Raw genomic sequence first — 20,717 nt, 5'->3', positions numbered from 1 at the left:
AGAGGTGAATAAGGCTGGTAAGGTAGAAACTTTGATTCTAGGAAACTCAGATGAGTCAGTGGCTTTGGGAGTCCTGAATGGAAAGGGAAGTGTTTTCCCACTGTGTGTATTTCTTGCCTGCCGGGTGCAAGGTAGGATTAAAGGTAATGGCCCACCAGTTCTTGGCTCTGTCATTTCATTACCGTCTGTTCGAATCAAATGTGAACCTGCACAGGCCAGGCGACTGTGATGATGGCCGCAGCTACGGGCTTTACATCATAATTCAGGCTTTATAAAATTCAATAACAAAATATCTTAAGTCTCACCAGTAAATAAACTAAAATGAATTACTCCTTGAAAACTAGAAATGAAAAATTGTTAAAACTCTCCTTAACCTAACTGGTACATTTTTTTTAAAAAAAGACATTTATAAAATAAACTAAAAAGAATTTTAAATGTACCTCAGACATAGCTGACTTATACTTCGTATAAAATTTTATTCTGTGCTTTAAGCCAATGTTTCCTTAATTTATGTGCTATCTTTTCTTAATTCCTACTGTCTCTTCTAACAGATGTCTAGTTACTAGTAATTTCTCACTAAAATTTTCATGAGGAGAAAAACATTGGTAAAATGCCCAATTAAAAAATTTTTCTGTTTTACGTAATAAAAATACTGCTAATAATAATAATAATAACCAAAAGTATTATATTTAAACCATATAGAAAGAACTTTTCTTAGCTTCCTCCCTGTGACCTCTCAGCTCCTCCATCATCACCCTTGGAATGAGTGACTGAGTTAGGGATCAGCAATGAATGAGGTTAAAACTTCTTTCTAGAACTTTAATTTCTAATATGCTATATTTGAACCACTGTCAAGCAGGTGCCTTGGATCACTAGTCGTAAGTCAAGATGGAGAATAAAAATCCATCCTTCGTTAATTTGAAAGGTTGATTTTAAAGTAGAAAATTTGAACTTAAAATGTCAGTTTATATTCATTCTAAATATTGTCAAATATTGAATTAGGCAAGATATAGCTTCCTCCATCTATTAATATTTTTGACAGCTGAAAATATTTGGCTAAATTCATTTTGAAAGTATTTCACATCTACGACAAATCTATGTAAAGACAATGTTGAGAATTTTCAATCTTGTATGACCAGTAGCCATGGCCACCATCACAGCCGCCTGGCTCATGCAGGTTCACATTTAATTCAGACAGACGGTAATGAAACAATGAAGCCAAGAACTGGTGGGCCATTAGCTTTAATACCAGCTTGTACCCAGCGAGCAAGAAATACACACAGTGAGAAAACACTTCCCTTTCCATTCAGGGCTCCCAAAGCCACTGACTTATTGAGTTTCCTATGATCAAAGGTTTCTAGCTCACCAGCCTTATTCACCTCTGTTCCCCATCTCCTTCTTTCTGCACAAACTCTGTAAATACTGGCTTCTCCCTCAGTTTTCCACCATCTTGAATGCCTCTCCTCTCCTCTATGTGGCCTTTCTCTGCTCTCTTCTCTAATGCTAATCTCAGAAACTGAGCAAGAGCAAGCTCCCAATCTGCCCCATTTTATAGTGTAGAAATCAAAACCTTTAATCCAATATACAAACAAGGAAGTCTCTGATACAAAGTCACTTACGGTGGGAAAAGCTTAGTCTTAAAACTAAGCCTTAGGGTATAACAACCCTGCCTGCTTACAGCCTGTTCCTGACACCCAATGCAAACTATAAATGAGCAAACCTATATATCATCTTTAGAAACTTATTTAACCAACAATTTTTTTTGTTGACAATAATATACTGGTGATATATATGTGTCAGCCATATTTTACTCTTATTTTTATCCTTTTAACTTTTTTGTGACAGAGACAGAAGGAGACAGAGAGAGGGACAGATAGGGACAGACAGAGAGGAAGGAAGAGAGATGAGCAGCATCACTTCTTTGTTGTGTCTCCTTAATTGTTCATTGATCACTTTCTCATTTGTGCCTTGACCAGGGGGGCTATAGCAGAGTGAGTGACCCTTGCTCAAGCCAACGGACCTTGGGCTCTAGCCAGCAACCTTGGGCTTCAAGCCAGAGACCTTTGGGCTCAAGCCAAGGACCATAGGGTCATGTCTATAATATCACACTCAAGCTGGCAACCCTGCACTCAAGTTGGTGAGCCCGCGCTCAAGCCAGATGAGCTTGAGCTCCAGCCAGCAGCCTCTGGATTTTGAACCTGAGTCCTCTGCATTTCAGTCCAACGCTCTATCCACTGTGGCACCACCTGGTCAGGCTATCTGTTGGTCAAATAAGTTTGTAAATATAATATATAGGTTTGCTCGCTTACAGTTTGCATTGAGTGTGGGGGACAGGCTGTAAGCTGGCAAGGCTTACCCTAAGGCTTAGTTTTAAGACTAAGCCTTTCCCACCCTAAATGCCTTTTTATCAGAGACTTCCTTGTTTGTGTATTGGATTAAAGGTTTTGATTTCTACACTATATAATGGGGCAGACCTGGAGCTTGCTCTCTTTTGGTTACTGAGATTAGCATTAGAGAAGAGAGCAGAGAAAGGCCATGTGTAGGAGAGGAGAAACCGCTAAGATGGCAGAGTGCTGAAGTAGAAGCCAGTTTGTGCACAGTGTGTGCAGAGAGAAGGAGATGGGGAACAGGGGTAAATAAGGCTGGTGAGGTAGAAATCTTTGATTCTAGGAAAGTCAGATAAGTCAGTGGCTTTGGGAGTCCTGAATGGAAAGGGAAGTGTTTTCCCACTGTGTGTATTTCTTGCCCGCTGAGTGCAAGCTAGGATAAAGATGACGGCCCACCAGTTCTTGGCTTCATTGTTTCATTATCATCTGTCTGAATCAAATGCAAACCTGCACTGGCCAGGCGGCTGTGATGGTGGCCATGGCTACTGGCTTTACACTATTCTTTTAACTTTTAATGATCAAAGCTTGTGTCTTAATTTTGTTCTAGACCATCTGTCCATCACTGAGCTGTGTTTTCCAATATGGTTGTTCTGGTATTAGACCATTACGAAAGCTAGAGGGAGGGGCAAAAAATGAGCATCTCTCAACAAAGTACCTAGAACTCAGCAGACTCTGGGAAGGAAAGGGAAGGAATCTGACATCTGTGATAGAGCTGGCCAGATAGCCACAGACACATTGCTTCTGCTGTGCTCAGAAAAAAAAAAGCCACATAGGTCATCTCTCTTGCACTTGATAATGACCATTGGACTGTGTTCTGGAGAATGGGATTTGGAAGTGATGTTTGCCACCTTCAGCTTGACCCACAAAGGCCCTGTCCTTCCCTTCTTATTTGGCTAGCCAGCTGCAGAGGGGAGGGGGAGCTCTCTCAGGAGGCTTCCGTGTTTGAGCCACAAGGTGGAGCAAAGACAGTACAGCACCCACATGGAAGGGGTGATGTGAGTGGGAAATAAAATTTTTGCTGTGTTAAGCTACTGAGGTTTGGGGTTGTTTCTTAGAGCAATAGCCTCCCCTGGCTAATAATATACATGTGAAGAAATTAATGGGTAATGACAAACTCCTTAGCTTCCAGTCATGTGAAGTAGGTGGTCCTCATCAACAAGGCTCAGTTATGGCATCTCTAATTAAAAAAAAGGGCAGTATGAGGAGCTTCTTCACGTCCACTGAGTAAGGGATGCATCCTGTTCATTCATATACCATAAACATGGGAGGCATTGCTCTAGATAGGAATTTAATATTCTCTGCTGCTTTACTGATGGCCAGTGATCTCTTTTTTTGGGGGGGGGGGAGATTCTGGGACAGTAACGTTGGATATTACTGACATATGAAGCAATTCTGGCAAACTTAGAGAGCCTTTTGGTTGTGATTTATATCTAGTCAGAGAGAAATGACATCTGGGATGTCTGATTTATTCACTAGCAAAATGCTGGCTGAGCCTAAAATAAGAAAATAGAGATTTATGTAACAGATTGCAGTGCCTTAATTTAAGAATGGTTAGGAAACTAGCAGACACTCTATGGCTCTGCTCAGCTTGGAATCACATGCTTCAAGTTAATATTACCTTTCTCAAAGTATTAAGTCACATGCTGAGACTTAGGGCATTTTTTTTTCTTCACCTGAAGATTTTCAAGATGACTATTTCATATCCAAATAAATCCTGGCATATCAATTACACACAGGCCACCATAAAAAAGCAAACAGCTCTTGTGGAATTCAGCGGACAGCTATCATCTATTGTAAGCCTACTTGAAATACACAATTACTTTGTATTATTCTCCATGTCAAAAGAACCACAGAAATATTGGCACTTGATACTAAGGAATTCTGTCCCCTCTCGTAAGAGGCCACTTGAAGTCAATGTCATAACTGTTTCATTTTCAAAACTTAATGATGTTTTCCTGGAACATACTTAATGTTGTAAACACCAAAATGCATTTTCTCCTCATTTTCAGTGCTGTCACTAGATGGTGTTCTTTCAGAGCTACCAATTTCTTTTTATCTTGGGAACACTGAGTCATGTAACATGGCAGTGCTTCTGCTTTGTTTTGATATGGGAAAGCTCAGAGACAACATGAAATCCCCTCTAGAGAATGCAGAGGACTCCATGGCATGACTGTTGGATTCTAACCTTACCCTGACTCCTCTTCCTTGCATTTCTCTCTCTATTTTGATCTTGTCACCCATGTTTTCATCCATGGATTAGTTGATCCAACAATACATTTATCATGTTATCTGGCTGAAATTTTTTCTGAATATGGCTAGGAATCCACAGAGAGAGTTAAAAAAAAGAAAGAGAAGAACAATAAAAAAGAAAGGAATAAGTCTGACCAGGAGGTGGTGCAGTGGATGGACCGTCGACCTGGGATTCTGATGATGCAGGTTTGAGGCTCTGAAATTTGTCAGCTTGAGCACAGATTCACTTGCTTGAGTGCAGGGTGGCCGGCTTGAGTGTGGGATCATAGATATGACCCCATGGTCACTGGCTTGAAGACCATGATCACTGCTTTGAACCTAAGGTTGTTGGCTTGAGCAAGGGGTCACTGGCTTGTCTAGAGTCCCCCTAGTCAAAGCATGTATATGAAAGCAATCAATGAACAACTAAAGTGCCACATCTATGAGTTGATGCTTCTCATCTCTCTCCCTTACTGTATGTCTGTCTCTGCCTCTGTCACACTAAAAAAAAGAAAGGAAGAAACAACAAGATAAAGGGAGGTGTACAGTTCATATTTTCATCAGTGTTCAGTAAGTGAGAAACTTGAGTAGCTTATTAAAGGATCACTGAACAGGTGTATTTACCTTTTTATTGCCATTGCTTCTTTCTTCTTTTAAAGCCACAATACAGTGAAGGGATTGTACCAAAGAACTCCTCTTGAAATGTGAGATTTCGATACCTCATCATGCCTTCCTTAAGGTCAAGGCTTGGAAAGAGTCCCTGTTGTGATGGTTGGGGATGAGATTTTGAACCTCAACAAGACTAGTCTTGGAAAGCCAGCTAATGCTGTTTAGTTGTCTCATTTCAGTTCTACCTTTTATTGAAGATGATTGCCAAATATTTTAGGGAACATGGGTTCAGGTTCTTTACAGCCTTCGTTCTGAGCAGCATGGCTCCCAGCATATAGTGAAATAAATTGTAAAGCCAGAAGCCACGGCCAGGGCCAGAGACACTATCACAGCAGCCCGGCCCATGCAGGTTCGCATTGGATTCGGACAGTCGGTAAAGAAACAACGGAGCCAAGAACTGATGGGCCTTCATCTTTAATCCTAGCTTGCACCCGGCGGCCAAGTAAAAATACACACTGGGCTCCAAAACCCAGTCACATTCAGTGCTCACAAAGCCACTGACTTATCCGAGTTTCCTAGAATCAAAGGTTTCTAGCTCACCAGCCTTATTCTCCTCAGTTCCCCATCTCCTTCCTTATCCTAGATACAAACTCTACACAAACTGGCATCTCACTCAGCACTCCGCCATCTTGGCTGCTTCTCCTGGCCTCCTCCACGTGGCCTTTCTCTGCTCTCCTCTGCTCTCTCTTCTAATGATAATCTCAGGAACCAAGAGTCCAAACTCTCGTTCCGCCCCCATTTTATATTGTAGCTTCACAACCTCTAATCCAATATACAAAATAGGGAAGTCTCTAATACAAAGTCACTTCTCTGAGGCATGATTGGATTGTACCACCCCACATCAAAAAGGGTGGGACAGGCTTAATCCCAAAACCAAGCCCCAGGCTACAAGGCTCTCAACACACATTAATATCACCTGGGCTATGGCCTCACGTGGGCAGCGCCTATTTTTAACAAAGTGAGCATAATACATTTTATCTGCCCAACATAAATAATTCCTATCTTCCACCCTACTTTACAAATTTAGCCTTTGGCTCAGGTAGACTGTGCCATCTTGCTGATTCTGGACACTTCCCAGGCTTGACCATGGCCTCTGTCTCTGCATCCAGTCCTACCTGATGCAGCATGAGGACTTTACTCTTTTCTTCACCAAAATTAGGTGCTACTTTCTTCTTTTTCTTTGGTAAAAAATTAATAAATGATTCCACCATTAAGCACTAACAAGTTTCAGTTCTAGTTCTTAAGGTAAGTGTAAAGCCAGGAGCCACGGCCAGGGCCACTATCAAAGCAGCCCGGCCCATGCAGGTTCGCATTGGATTTGGACAGTTGGTAAAGAAACAACGGAGCCACAAACTGGTGGGCCATAGTCTTTAATCCTAACTTGCACCTGGGGGGCAAGTAAAAAATACACACTGGGCTCCAAAACCCAATCACATTCAGTGCTCACAAAGCCACTGACTTATCCGAGTTTCCTAGAATCAAAGGTTTCTAGCTCACCAGCCTTATTCTCCTCAGTTCCCCATCTCCTTCCTTATTCCAGATACAAACTCTGTACAAACTGGCATCTCACTCAGCACTCCACAATCTTGGCTGCTTTTCCTGGCCTCCTCCACATGGCCTCCTTCCGCTGCTGGCTCTACTCTCTCCTCTAATGATAATCTCAGGAACCAAGAGCGCAAACTCTCGTTCCACCCCCATTTTATATTGTAGCTTCACAACCTCTAATCCAATATACAAAATAGGGAAGTCTCCAATACAAAGTCACTTTCTGAGGCATGATTGGATTGTACCACCCCACATCAAAAAGGGTAGAAAAGGCTTAATCCCAAAACCAAGCCCCAGGCTACAAGGATTCTCAACACACATTAATATCACCTGGGAGACGGCCTCCATCTTTAACAAAGTGAGCATAATACATTTTATCTGCCCAACAGTAAGAATGGGAGGAAGATACAGCTACCCAGTGTTTCAATATGGACTTTTATATGCATACAGAAAACATGACCTAACAAACCAGGCTGATGCTCCTGAGGGTGAGTCAGTGTGTCCCTCGTTGTCCAGCTCTTGGTGTTTTTAATCATGGGAACTAGGTTTTACAAATTATTGCAAGAGTATTTGCCCACTTAACAGCCAAAGAATTGGATCTGTAATGTATATGAAATTTTGTCCACAAAATTAGAATGTGACGTCGACCTGGAATACTGAGGTCGCCGGTTCAAAACCCTGGGCTTGCCCGATCAAGGCACATATGGGAGTTGAAGCTTCCTGCTCCTCCCCCCTTCTCTCTCTCTCTCTCTATCCCCTCTAAAAAAATGAATAAATGAATAAAAATAAAAACATTTAAAAAAATTAGAATGTGAGAAATGTCATACTAATTTCTTTTATTAATGTGACCAATGTTGGTCAAATAAATTTGTAAATTGATATGTATGTTTGCTCGCTTATAGTTTGCATTGGGTGTGAGGAACAGGCTGTAAGCAGGCCAGGTCATTATAGCCTGAGGCTTAGTTTTAAGACTAAGCTTTTCCCCACACCCTTGACTGTTGCATGATGTGGGATGGTGCACTCTCATGAGGAATCCCATTATGCCTCAGATAAGTGACTTTGTATCAGAGACTTCCTTGTTTGTATATTGGATCAAAAGGTTTTGATTTTTATACTATAAAGTGGGGCAGACTGGGAGCTTGCTCTCTCTTGGTTCCTGCTATCACCATTGCAGGGGCCTCCCTGATGCCTTGCCCTTCCTGGGCACAGGATCCCTTGTCATCTCTTGTGGCTTGCTGTAAAGCTGGTAGCCAGGGCCACCATCAGAGCTGCCTGGCCCATGCAGGTTCGCATTGGATTAGGACAGATGGTAATGAAACAACAGAGCCATGAACTGGTGAGCCATTATCTTTAATCCTAGCTTGCAACTGGCATGCAAGTAAAAATCCACACTGGGCTCCAAAACCCACTCATTCAGTGCTCACAAAGCTATTGACTTTATCCGAGCCTCCTAGAATCAAAGGTTTCTAGCTCACTAGCCTCATTCTCCTTTGTTCCCCATCTCCTTCTCTCTACACAAACTCTGCACTAACTGGCTTCTCTTTCAGCACTCCGCCATCTTAGCTGCATTTCCTCTCCTCCACACGGCCTTACTGTGCTCTCCAAACTGCTCTCTGCTCTAATGTTAATCTCAGGAACCAAGAGAGCAAGTTCCCAGTCTGCTCCACTTTATATTGTAGAAATCAAAACCTTTAATCCAATATACAAAATAGGGAAGTCTTTAATACAAAGTCACTTCTCTGAGGCATGATGGGATTGCACCACCCCACATCAAAAAGAGTGGAAAAGGCTTAGTCCTAAAACCAATCCCCAGGCTACAAGGATCCTGTCTGCCCATAGCCCACCCCCAACACACATTAATATCACCTGGGCAATGGGCTTCCATGTGGGCAGTGCCATCTTTAACAAAGTGAGCATAATATATTTTATCTGCCCAACAATCCACCCCTATGCTCATTTTACTACCCACAATCTACACCACCGGCATCCCTGTGCAAGGAAATTAGGCACTGTTGGGCAGATAAAATGTATTATGCTCACTTTGTTAAAGATGGAGGCCGTCGCCCAGGTGATATTAATGTGTGTTGGGCTAAAGGCAAGCAGAATCCTTGTAGCCTGGGGTGTGGTTTTGGGATTAAGCCTTTCCTACCCTTTTTGATGTAGGGCGGTACAATCCAATTATGCCTCAGAGAAGTGACTTTGTATTAGAGACTACCCTATTTTGTATATTGGATTAAAGGTTGTGAAGCTACAGTATAAAGTGGGGGCAAAACGGGAGTTTGGGTGCTTGGTTCCTGGGATGATTAGAAGAGAGAGCAGAGGAGAGCAGAGAAAGGCCACGTGGAGGAGGCCAGGAGAAGCAGCCAAGATGGTGGAGTGCTGAGTGAGATGCCAGTTTGTGTAGAGTTTGTATTTGGGATAAGGAAGGAGATGGGGAACAGAGGTGAATAAGTCTGGTGAGCTAGAAACCTTTGATTCTAGGAAACTCGGATAAGTCAGTGGCTTTGTGAGCACTGAATGTGAGTGGGTTTTGGAGCTCAGTGTGCATTTTTACTTGCCCGCCGGGTGCAAGCTAGGAAAAAGACTATGGCCCATCAGTTTTTGGCTCCGCTGTTTCTTTACCGACTGTCCGAATCCAATGCGAACCTGCATGGGCCGGGCTGCTCTGATGCTGGCCCTGGCGGCCGTGGCTCCTGGCTTTACAGGCACATTACACAAATTACAACAACATGACAAATCATACAATTTCAACAATTACAAAGGTATACTTCACCAGTGTCGGGCAGATAAAATATATTATGTTCACTTTGTTAAAGATGGCGCTGCCCATGTGGAAGCCCGTCACCCAGGTGATTGCTTGGGATGGGCGTGATTGTATTAATGTGTATTTAGGGCGGGCTGTGGGAAGGCAGGATCCTTGTAGCCTAGGGCTTGGTTTTAGGACTAAGCCTTTCCCATCCTTTTTGATGTGGGGCGGACTTTGTATCAGAGACTTCCCTATTTTGTATATTGGATTAATGGTTTTGATTTCTGCACTATAAAGTGGGGCAGACTGGGAGCATGCTCTCTCAGTTCCTGAGATTAGCATTAGAGAGGAGAGCAGAGAAAGGCCACGTGGAGGAGGCCAGGAGAAGCAGCCAAGATGGTAGAGTGCTGAGTGAGAGGCCAGTTTGTGCAGAGTTTGTGCAGGGAGAAGGAAGGAGATGGGGAACAGAGGTGAATAAGGCTGGTGAGCTAGAAACCTTTGATTCTAGGAAACTTGAATAAGTCAGTAGCTTTGTGAGCACTGAATGTGAGTGGGTTTTGGAGCCCAGTGCATGTTCTTACTTGCCTGCTGGGTGCAAGCTAGGATTAAAGATAATGGCCCACCAGTTCTTGGCTTTGTTGTTTCATTACCGTCTGTCCAAATCCAATGCGAACCTGCATGGGCCAGGTGGCTGTGATGGTGGCCACAGATACTGGCCATACAACCAGTCTCTGAGCACTTTTCCAAAAGTGCAAAATGTCCTCGGCCTTCTTTCTAGCCATGGGAAAAGCTTCCCAGGGCGGGGGAGTGCTTCCAGCAAAGCCGCCCCCCACCCCCATCAGGGTATTTCACATTGTCCAAAATCCGTAAGTCCATCCAACAAAGGAGCCAGTGCCCACTCCAGTTAGTCCAGGAAATCAGTCCACGCACATGGGGCATCAGCCACCCCCCTCATCCCTGCCATCCTGGCAGGTCTTACACTGTCCCAAGGAGGAGCACATGGCAATGGCAGTCAGCATTTCCATCTGTGCTCCGGAGAGCATGATTGGATCCGCACCTATGTCCCCAGATTGCAGACCTACCAGGGACATAGCAAGTACTCCTTCCAGCTGGGCTCTCATCTTTTGGAGACTGTGGATTGCAACTCCATCCCGATTCTCCTCATCCTCTGAAGAGGAACTGAAAACACCAGCTCCCGCTGCCAGGCTTGAGCCCCGGGCTGCTTCTACCTTCTGCTCTGCAGATCTTGCAGCTCTAGCTCTGGCCTCAGCCCTGGCCTCCTGCCGCTGCTGGCTGTCCATAACGTCCAGGGCAAGCTGCAACTCAAAAACCTGTGATCCCTCCTCCAGCAGTTGCTGTATTTCCAAGTGAATGTCGTGAACCTGGTTGGCCTCCTCCTCCAGTGCTTGCTCCAGCTCCAAGGCCACCACCTCTTTCTCCCACATTTGCTCCAGCTCCTTCCACTGCTCGGTTTGCAGGTCCCAGGCAGCCTCTTCCACAGAGTCTCGCATGGCTGTAAAAGTCAGCCAGCCTACAGTCCCCAAAAGGACAGCCATGGGGAACCATAACAACAGCCAGTCCTCTACTCCACTGCTCAAAGGTGGTTCCATACTCATCTGTATTGAATCCTGCCACAGACTATGCCAAATGTAAAGCCAGTAGCCAGGGCCACCATCACAGCCACCTGGCCCATGCAGGTTCGCATTGGATTCGGACAGACGGTAATGAAACAACAGAGCCACAAACTGGTGCCAGTAGCCTGGCCCATGCAGGTTCGCATTAGATTCGGACAGACGGTAATAAAACAATGGAGCCAAGAACTGGTGGGCCATCATCTTTAATCTTAGCTTGCACCGGTGGGCAAGTAAAAACACACACTGGGCTCCAAAACCCACTCATTCAGTGTTCACAATGCTACTGACTTTATCCGAGTTTTCTAGAATCAAGGGTTTCTAACTCACTAGCCTTATTCACCTCTGTTCCCCATCTCCTTCCTTCTCCCTGCACAAACTCTGCACAAATTGGCTTCTCACTCTGCACTCCACCATCTTAGCTGCTTCTTCTGGCCTCCTCCACGTGGCCTCTCTCTGCTCTCCTCTCTGCTCTCTCCTCTAATGCTAATCTCAGAAACCAAGAGAGCAAGCTTCTGGTCTGCCCCACTTTATAGTGTAGAAATCAAAACCTTTAATCCAATATACAAAATAGGGAAGTCTTTAATACAAAGTCACTTATCTGAGGCATGATGGGATTGCACCACCCCACATCAAAAAGGGTGGGAAAGGCTTAGTCCTAAAACCAAGCCCCAGACTATAAGGATCCTGTCTGCCCAGAGCCTGCCCCCAACACACATTAATATCACCTGGTCGATGGGCTTTCACATGGGCAGCGCCATCTTTAACAAAGTGAGCATAATATATTTTATCTGCCCAACACTTGCTAGTCTTGGTGAGACACCAATAAACAGAATGGCCCACCATCCTCTGACTCTGCCATTTCTTTGCCGTCTGCCAGAATCCAATGGGAACTTGCATGTGAATGGCCACGATGGCGGCTCCTGGCCATACACCCAAGTTCACTTTTTCTCTGAGGTGAGACATTCACTCAGTGTCATTACTTGGGCTTTAGACTTTCTTGTGGTCTTACACATCTGACAATGTTAGGGTAAGTGCTCTGGTCTTCAGCTCATATGTGCTGATGCATCATCATTGTGATCTCAAGCCCAATATGTCCCCCACAGGCAGGTAACTCTTTAAGTTCCATGTCAAGCCTGGGTTCCCAGGAGCTCATTTTCTATGTCAGCCCACCTGCCAATCCCAAAACATCCATCTCCCGGAGGATAAATATGTGTCAGGGGTAGTCTCGGGTGTTTTCTTGGGCCTCCAGTTTCCTATCCTCCCCTGTAGCCCAGTCAATCCCCTCCTTTGGACTCTAAGCACTATATAATTCATCTTCCTGCTTCTCTTCCAGGACCATCCAGTGTGAGAAGCCTGAGTTTCACAAATGAGCATTAAGCACCTGAGTAGGAGGATTGTTTTCTTGCCGGATAACTCTCACTTTGCTCCCTGTACCACATGTTTCCAAGATAAAGGAACACAGAGACCCAGCCACAAGAATGAAATAACAATCCACGGCTCAATAATGATCTCTCCGCAAAGCGCCGGAGATGGAGCGAAAGGCAGCCCTGAGGAGCGGAAGCGGAACCACACCCCTCCCCTGGGATAGGGGCCCCGACCACGTGTCCAGACAAGAGGAAGAGAGAAACTCTTGGGAAAAACAAAACTTCTGACTGAAGAAAATTGGGGCTCAAGTATGAATTCTACCATTTAGATCCCACGTGACATTGTGCAGATTAATCTTTATTCTGCGTTTTGATGTTCTCTCCTTAAAATGGGGCAGTAACACCTTCTTGCCAAATACTCTTTAGTCTCCTTTTTCTTTGAATCTTTTTCCCAAATGTACCTAGAAACCTTCCGAAGCTGGGCAGAAAGGGTGGAAATGGCAGAGAGGCCAGGGCGGTCGCCCTAAAAAATGTCCACAAAGATTTTCCTCTCCAGGCTTGTCATGGTAAGCGCCTCATGCTTTATCAAGCAGGTGAAAAGCGGGGTGCTGGAGAGAGAGGCTGCCATTCCTCCATGCTCACCTCTCCCATGGCCCTGAGCGTGCGTCTCCCGAATACAGTCACGGTTCCATGTCGAAGCCTCAGAGTCCGTCAGACCCGGGTTTGAGTCTCAGCTTCATCATGAACATGCTGAGTGAGCCTATGGATGTGGGAAACAGGGATAGTCTTATTTATGACAACGTTATTGTAAAAAAAAAATGGGGTGACACACAAAAGGCTTAGAACATTGCCTGCCACTAATAGTGGCACTCCTATAATTTTTATTAGCATTAGCATCTTCAGTCCATTTGCTAAATACAGCGGTTACTGAGACTTTTTTTTTTACTTCTGGTTATATTATTTTTAGTCTCAAACAGTTTTCTTTCTTTCTTTCTTTCTTTCTTTCTTTCTTTCTTTCTTTCTTTCTTTCTTTCTTTCTTTCCCTCTTCCTGATTTTGTTTGATCGTGTGTGAATTCCATTAAATCACTAATCTGGAATCTTAATAATTATCATTTTAAAGCAGTTTGCAGGCACAAGAGTTCACAAACAGCAGAGAGCAGCTTCCACGGAACTACAAAGAGCATCCCGCCACGCCACGCTGAGTGCAGTGTGCACAAGGTACCTGCTTATAAACAGTCTTACCTTCAGCCAGGATAACATCTTTCATTATTATTCTCACTCTCTCTCTCTCTCTCTCTCTCTCTCTCTCTGTCTCTCTCTCTCTCTCTTCAAGGCTGATAAGTTGCACCAGGTATTTCCTTATTACTTAGATACCAAAATAAAGTCTCGTTTCCAACTCCCAGCTTTGGGACCTCACGCCAGGGTGTCGGAGCCAGCCCCTGAGTCATGCCACCCAAAGCCAAGCTGAAGGGGAGGTGGTTTTCATTTCAAGAATTCGGCTCAGCTTCCTGGAGACTAAACACAGCCCCACCAATAAATAGGGGAGAAAGGAGGCAGTAATAAAAGAAAAATTTAAACTTCAGTTTCAATCTTAATGAACAAGGATGCAATAGTTCAGCATGGCTGTGCAATGGAAAGCCTTTCTACACAGGAGAAAACGGTCCGAACCCAAGACAGAACAAACCCTGACTCTGCCACCAGGCAGCCAACAGGGATGGAAATAGCATTTTCTTAAATCCACAGCTTTTTATTGAGATAGCTCAGACTGTTTCTAATGGGCATTTTACAATGCCATTTTTCTTTCTTTCATTCATTCTGTAAATATTTATTAGTACCTTGTATATATATATATACACACACCAGAGGGTGGGGCTACAACAGGGAACAAGACACTAGCAGTGCCTAATCTCATGGAGTTTATATGCTCTTGGGAAAGATGGGTCATAAACAAGGATCTGTCCTTAAACAAGGGACAGTAAGCAAACTGGGAACCTGGGCAGGTGTCTTCACCTTTGCGTGCCACCATTTCCTCATCAGCCCAAGGAGGATATTGAGGACACCAGAGGCTTGGCGTGTGGGTAAATTAACAGCTCCGAGTTCAAAGCTGAGAGCAGTTCCTGGCACAGGGTAAGCCTCAGCTGAGTGTGGGCTGTCCATAACCCTTTGGAATGCAAGTCGGGAAGCAGGGGCCTTGGGTTATTCTGTCCACTGCTCCGTCCCCAGCACTTAGAACAGGGCCTGAAATAGCATAGGTGCTCAATACACATTTCTGAATGACTGAAATAGAATAAAAATATAGAATGTGGTTCATATTATGAAAAATATAAATAGGGTCTACTGAAAGAAGAATGGGGGACTAGGGAGCAGGGCTGACAGAGCCAGAGGGCTCTCTGTGGGGAGGGAGCTAGGGGCGTAGGTGACATGTATAAATGCACTGTGGCCAGGGACGTCTGCTGTGCTCCACTGCAGGGCGGAATGGGCATCACCTGGCTGCTGGTTTCCGGCTGCACCTTGTGTCACCTCCGATGTCCACCTCCTGCCCTTTTCTTGCCCTTAGTCTATTTTCCTCACACAGCGACACGCAACTCCTGACTTCTCTCAACTTGACTGTTTCCTTTAGGAAATAGTATTGGAAGGTAGAGGGAGCAGGAAGTAAAGGACAAAGTTTTCTCAAATATTCCAGCTCTCAGCAGACTCTGGGGAACCTGGCAGCTGAAGGGCAATCACCCATGAGTTCCTAGGCATCTCGCCTTCTTTTTTTCACCCACGTCTCATGCCCCTTTCTGAGAGTGTTTGACAGCTTGGAATTCCTAAGACGCGACCTAAGTTCTTAGGTGGCACTGCATTTCATCAACTCATTCCCCAATAAGTAGTTTCCAACCTGTGTGTTCCCATCTTGATCAGCTCAAATTATAAGTTGCTGAGGAGTCTTTAGAAATGCATTTGCTCAAAAAAGAAAGTGGTACGTATTTTCTCTCAATAAATAAAGCAGACTTTTCTGTTTTATGATGAGAGCTTATGTAGTCTAGTAGGATTTGCTCCTGCTAGAAAGACAAGCACAAGGGAAGACCCTTAATTCTTCCAAGGAGCTAATTGATCAGTCAGGCCACAGATGTACCCATGAAGACAGGGAGACAGATCAGCTGCCATCTCATACCTGGCAAAACTGTCCAGTTCCACCAACACTGTCACTGTCAACCTTCATCAAAGTTTCCTAGCCATGCTGAGGAAAGAAGAGAGAAGTAACTGAAAAGATGCCTGTTCTCTCTAGTAGCCAGAACGAAAGAAAGGGGCAAGGGCACTTCCAAGTGAGTTCCCTACTGGCTTCTTCGGCATAGTTGTTGAATAACCAGAGCATGTTCCTCAAATGAAGAAATGCAGTTCCTTTGGAAGTAGATAAGAATGTTTACATTGCACAATAGGTTCCTACTGGAAACCAACATTGATTTCCTTTTCTGTTTTCCCAGCTGGGAGCTGATGACTGTGGTTCAAGTCCTGGGGGTGAATTCTGTTCCTTAGGAAGCCCCCTTGGCCTGCAGCATCTTTGCCTATAAAATGAAGGGCGTTGGACTCAGTGCCTGTTCCAGCTGTCAAACATTCCACAGATCTACTTAACATGCATCAACTCGTGGATGTTCCCCTGGCACACCCACAGAGGAATTCACCCTGTTTGGGCACCACTTAGTGAAGTTTGCTGCTTATTGTCTCTGCCAATATCAGTTGGATTACCTAGTTCAGATGTCTTTCTGTAGCAAGTCCATATAGAATTACTTTCAATCTACATTCCTTTTAAAGAAAACAAAACAAAACAGCATCTGAATGGATGCTATGAAATATAGGATGTATAGTTTATTAATATTATGCTTAAAGATCCAGAGTTACAACATCCAACATATATATACAACCATAAGGTGGCTAGTTGTATTACCACCAAGCTTTCCTCATTAAGGTATTGATAAAACACTCAGCCAGATACCTCTAAGGCAAATACTGTTATTGCAGACCTCTTCCTACCTTCCTTTGTAAGCCTCATTCAGAAGAGGACAAGAATCGTCCCAGATTCTCTACCAGTCTATATGTACTTTCTTTATAAACTGGTTTGGAGAATTATTAGCGTCTTCTATGATTTCACAACATTCACACATTAGAGTTCAGAGTCTTCATCCGTTGTCTTTATATAACTCTAACTATTTGTAGTCTTACTTGTGAAGACACAGATTCATGCAAATGCACAAACTATGCAAAGCATGGCCAGTCTCCAGGGCTCACTCTACAACTTGGGAAGGATTGCTGCCACTCATCTGCTACAGAATACCTTCTTAGTTCTGGCCTGCAGACATGGAAAGGCTTTTACAGACCACCCTGACTTTGGGAGAGAAAAGGACGTCTGAACTGAGTGCTGCCTAGAGAATGATCCCCCACCATGCAAAGCCATTACCGCAAGCTACTTCCTGACTCTCTCCAGCCAATGGCCCCAGAAAGAAAGCAGCTGTCAGGAAAACCATGAACTCTGCTTACAGGGGCTTTCTTGTTTAACGGCTCTCCTCCACTTATTCCACATTATGCTCTCTTGGTTGTCAGGGATTTGTCTTCTTTTTAGCTTGTGTCTTCAGAACTCGCACTTATCTGTAAGCACCATTTATTGGGAATTACGGAAGAGGAAGCTCAGCAAGGCCTCCTTTCAAAAGTTGGCCCAGAATTACGCAAGTGGGCTGAAACGAGTAGTGGAAACAGATGCCTTTAATTCGTCTCATCTGTGTGTTACCTGCAGTGCAGACGCATGTGTCTGTGAGTATTGGAGCATCTGTTCCGTCTCTCTTTTCCCACAGCCCTTGACCCGTTCAGTGCACAAGTGATCCTTAAATTCCCCTTCTCGGAAAGTTATACATAATCTCAGTTTCCTAAATTTCCATTCTGTACTTTTCATATGATCAACAAAAATATATAAATGATTATAAAACTGTGAAAGCTACTTCTTCTTTCTAGTGAGAAGCTGGGATTCTTTCTCTGCATTTCCTTACAATATATACCCAAAACCATCCCCTGCAACATGGATGACTGTTATGTTACCATTTCTGTTACTTTCAATATAATCATCTGTTCAATTTCAACCTGAGGAGTTAGTTATCTCTTTCGTGCATGTAGATGCCCCTTAACCTTACTAGGTAAGGACTTAACACTTAAGAAGAAATCATATACTTGATAAATCTCCAAAATGACGTGGACAGTGGCCTCCATCCCCAACATCAGATAGCACTCTTGTCCCAGATTATTCTACTCGAAACAAAACAAATGAAAAGTCTACCAAAGCACCGACCGTCTTTCATGCTCAGCACACGCGCCTGTGTGGAGGCTCCCATGGTGAGTCCAGCCTTTGTGAACCACCATTTCCTCTGCGGTCCCACAGCACTTCGGTTCCATCTTCCACTTAATCAGATCCTGTGTCAAATCAATGCTTGTTGTTCTGTGTGGAGTGCTCTTGTCTTGCCAACTACATTAGCATCCCGTTGAAGGTTGTATACATGTATAGCTGGCTGGTGAAGACTTCCTTGGTCCTCCACCTCCTCCACTTATACAGAATAGAATGAACCCTCTCCATGAACCCCTACCATCCTCTTTCTCCCCCTCTAGAATAGTAGTTTTCATACTGAATATAATTCCTAAATGCACCACTGGATTGGGAACTCATTTAAAGCAAACCAGTATCTTGTTCATCTTTCTATCTTTAATGGCCAAGTGCAGAAAAGCTTTTCAATAAGTTTGTTCCATAATGAATGGATAATGGATGAATAAATACACTTTGACAGGAATTTTTAAATTTCCTATCGTGCTTCAATGTGGTGTTTGAACAGAGCACTTATTGAATACTAGAGAACCAGTAGACACTATGCTAAGCAGTTCAATGAGTCTTGGATTTCTGACTGGCTGGCGTTATTTTCTCTACTTAGCTTTTCTGAAATGAGTGAAACATTCACTAATGTGCAAGAGGAACTCAATCATGGCTAATATGTAAATAAAATGTAGCACGACATGCTGAAAAATGTGACCTGAAAATAGTTCCTACTTTATACATACCACACTTACAGAGGTGCAGCAATGTTCAAACAGTGATTCCTATGTGTTTGATAGCTCCAAGAAAGACATCAAAGTATCGTTAAAAAAAAAAATACCCTGCTAAATGTGAAAGCTGCCAGTCTGCCCATCTCCTGCTGAGGGGCTGCTTCCTGTCTGATATCTGGGAGAAATACTTTCTTTGTGTCATCAAAGTTGACAGTAAACATTGAAGTGGAATTTCACCCTACCTCTAACAAAATATCCCTCTACCTCTGCTCTCCAAGCTCTTTGCAAACAAGCTAATCTAGAAACACATCAGCCAGTTCAGCCCACCGTTATTTCAAAGTGCAACTCACACGTGAGAAAGGAGCCCGTGGCAAGCAGTTCAAGGTATTAAAACTGTGACTCACCGCCAGACAGAAAAAAAAGCATTCTCTGCCCAGAATCTCGGCAACATGTTATTGTTAAAATTAAAAATAAAAGCCTCTCAAAACAAGCCTGCAATGAATCTGTATAAATGATGGCATTACAACATAAATCTGAAAAGAAAATGGTCTACTTTTCCAGTAAGGTCATGGAAGAACATTAGATAATATCAAATCCCAGCAGGGAAACTGGGGTGATAGTCCCTGAAAAATGCTTTCTTTAACTGAATGAAGTCATAGAGTTATGAGAGGGGAAGGATAGTCTGGCTTTCTTGGCAAGACAATTTAAACCAAGTTTGGAAGTGATTTCAAAAAGAATTATCATTCCACAAAAAAATGCATTGGCCATATAGTTTTCAACAGCAGTGACTTTGCACCCAGGATAGAGATTCCTCCTCCTGTCTCTGCGTTCACTGGGATTGCTATGGTCGCTAAGAGCAACAACAGGCCCTGGGTTGCCCTTGGTACCAGGACACTCACAACAAGCCACACAGTCTTTCTCAAAAGCATGTCGAGATGAAACAATGAGGTCAGAATGCAGGAAAAGAAATCAATGTTATTATTAGAAAATACTGCTTTACCTTCCTTTTTTTTTTTTCTACCCAGGCAGTGGCTCAAGATTGGTGAGAATGAGGAAAGATCATTGTATGCCTCTGCAATGTCAGAATAGGGTGAAAAATGGAAGATTCACTGGGTCGCCCGGTCGTTTCTATGTGGGATGTTAACAAATTCTTGGCTGTCTGTCGGGGAACAGAATCGGTTCCTTTGCATATTGCCAAACTAGAGTGGGACTCGGAAGAATGGTGACCACACAATTAAAGGGCAAAAGGGAGCTTAAAAAACGTGCACAAGAATAATGGAGTGGGGGCTGCAATATGCGAAGGAAAACACAATTTAACATGCTCGTCTGCCAACTGAGAGAAGTTTCTAGAACAGCGCCCAAATCTTAATAGCAGGCACTTGTTTTATAAAGCCAGAGCTCATGATCTAGAGCCCCTTCCAAAGCCTCGGGAGGTGGTATGAAACCCTGTGCCAATGCCCAGTCCAGGGCCAGCCTTTGGAGACTTTGAGCATATTAAGTTACTTAAGCAAAGATCCACAAAGTAAAAAGTTAAGTAAATTTAATACTAACTACATTCTTTATCTACTGCAAGTATATTCCTAGAGAAAAGTTCCTTAAAGCATGACACAATTCAATGGGTGTGGAAAAGTTTGGAGGAAGGTCTAAGGTGTCACAAGGATCCTATATTGTGTTCACTATTTCTCGACAATTCATATGATAATATAGATGCCATTTCTATCATTCCTGCAAAAAATGAAAAGCAATAATTAAATTGAGATCTGGAATTATCTCCATGGGCTGGGATGATGGGCTGAATCTCACAAGAATGAATCTCGTTCCTCCAGATCTTCATTTAAGCCGTATTTCTTCAGCAAGGTTTTACCCAAGTCTTAGACCACATATACCCTCCCGTGTGCTTCTGTAGTAACTTGACCTCTTTCATTACTGCAGATGGTTGAGGGGCAGAAAATACCTCTTATCTCATTCACCGTTGCATCCCTCGTGCCCACAGCACTTCCTAGCACATCACAGTGCTCAGTGAATATGTTGAATTAATAACAGAAAATGCAAAAAGTTACACATTCAGCCTGAGTGCATGGT

Source organism: Saccopteryx leptura, chromosome 3, assembly GCF_036850995.1.
Source record: "Saccopteryx leptura isolate mSacLep1 chromosome 3, mSacLep1_pri_phased_curated, whole genome shotgun sequence".
In the NCBI taxonomy this organism is placed as follows: domain Eukaryota; kingdom Metazoa; phylum Chordata; class Mammalia; order Chiroptera; family Emballonuridae; genus Saccopteryx; species Saccopteryx leptura.
Note: the sequence above shows the minus strand (reverse complement) of the source record.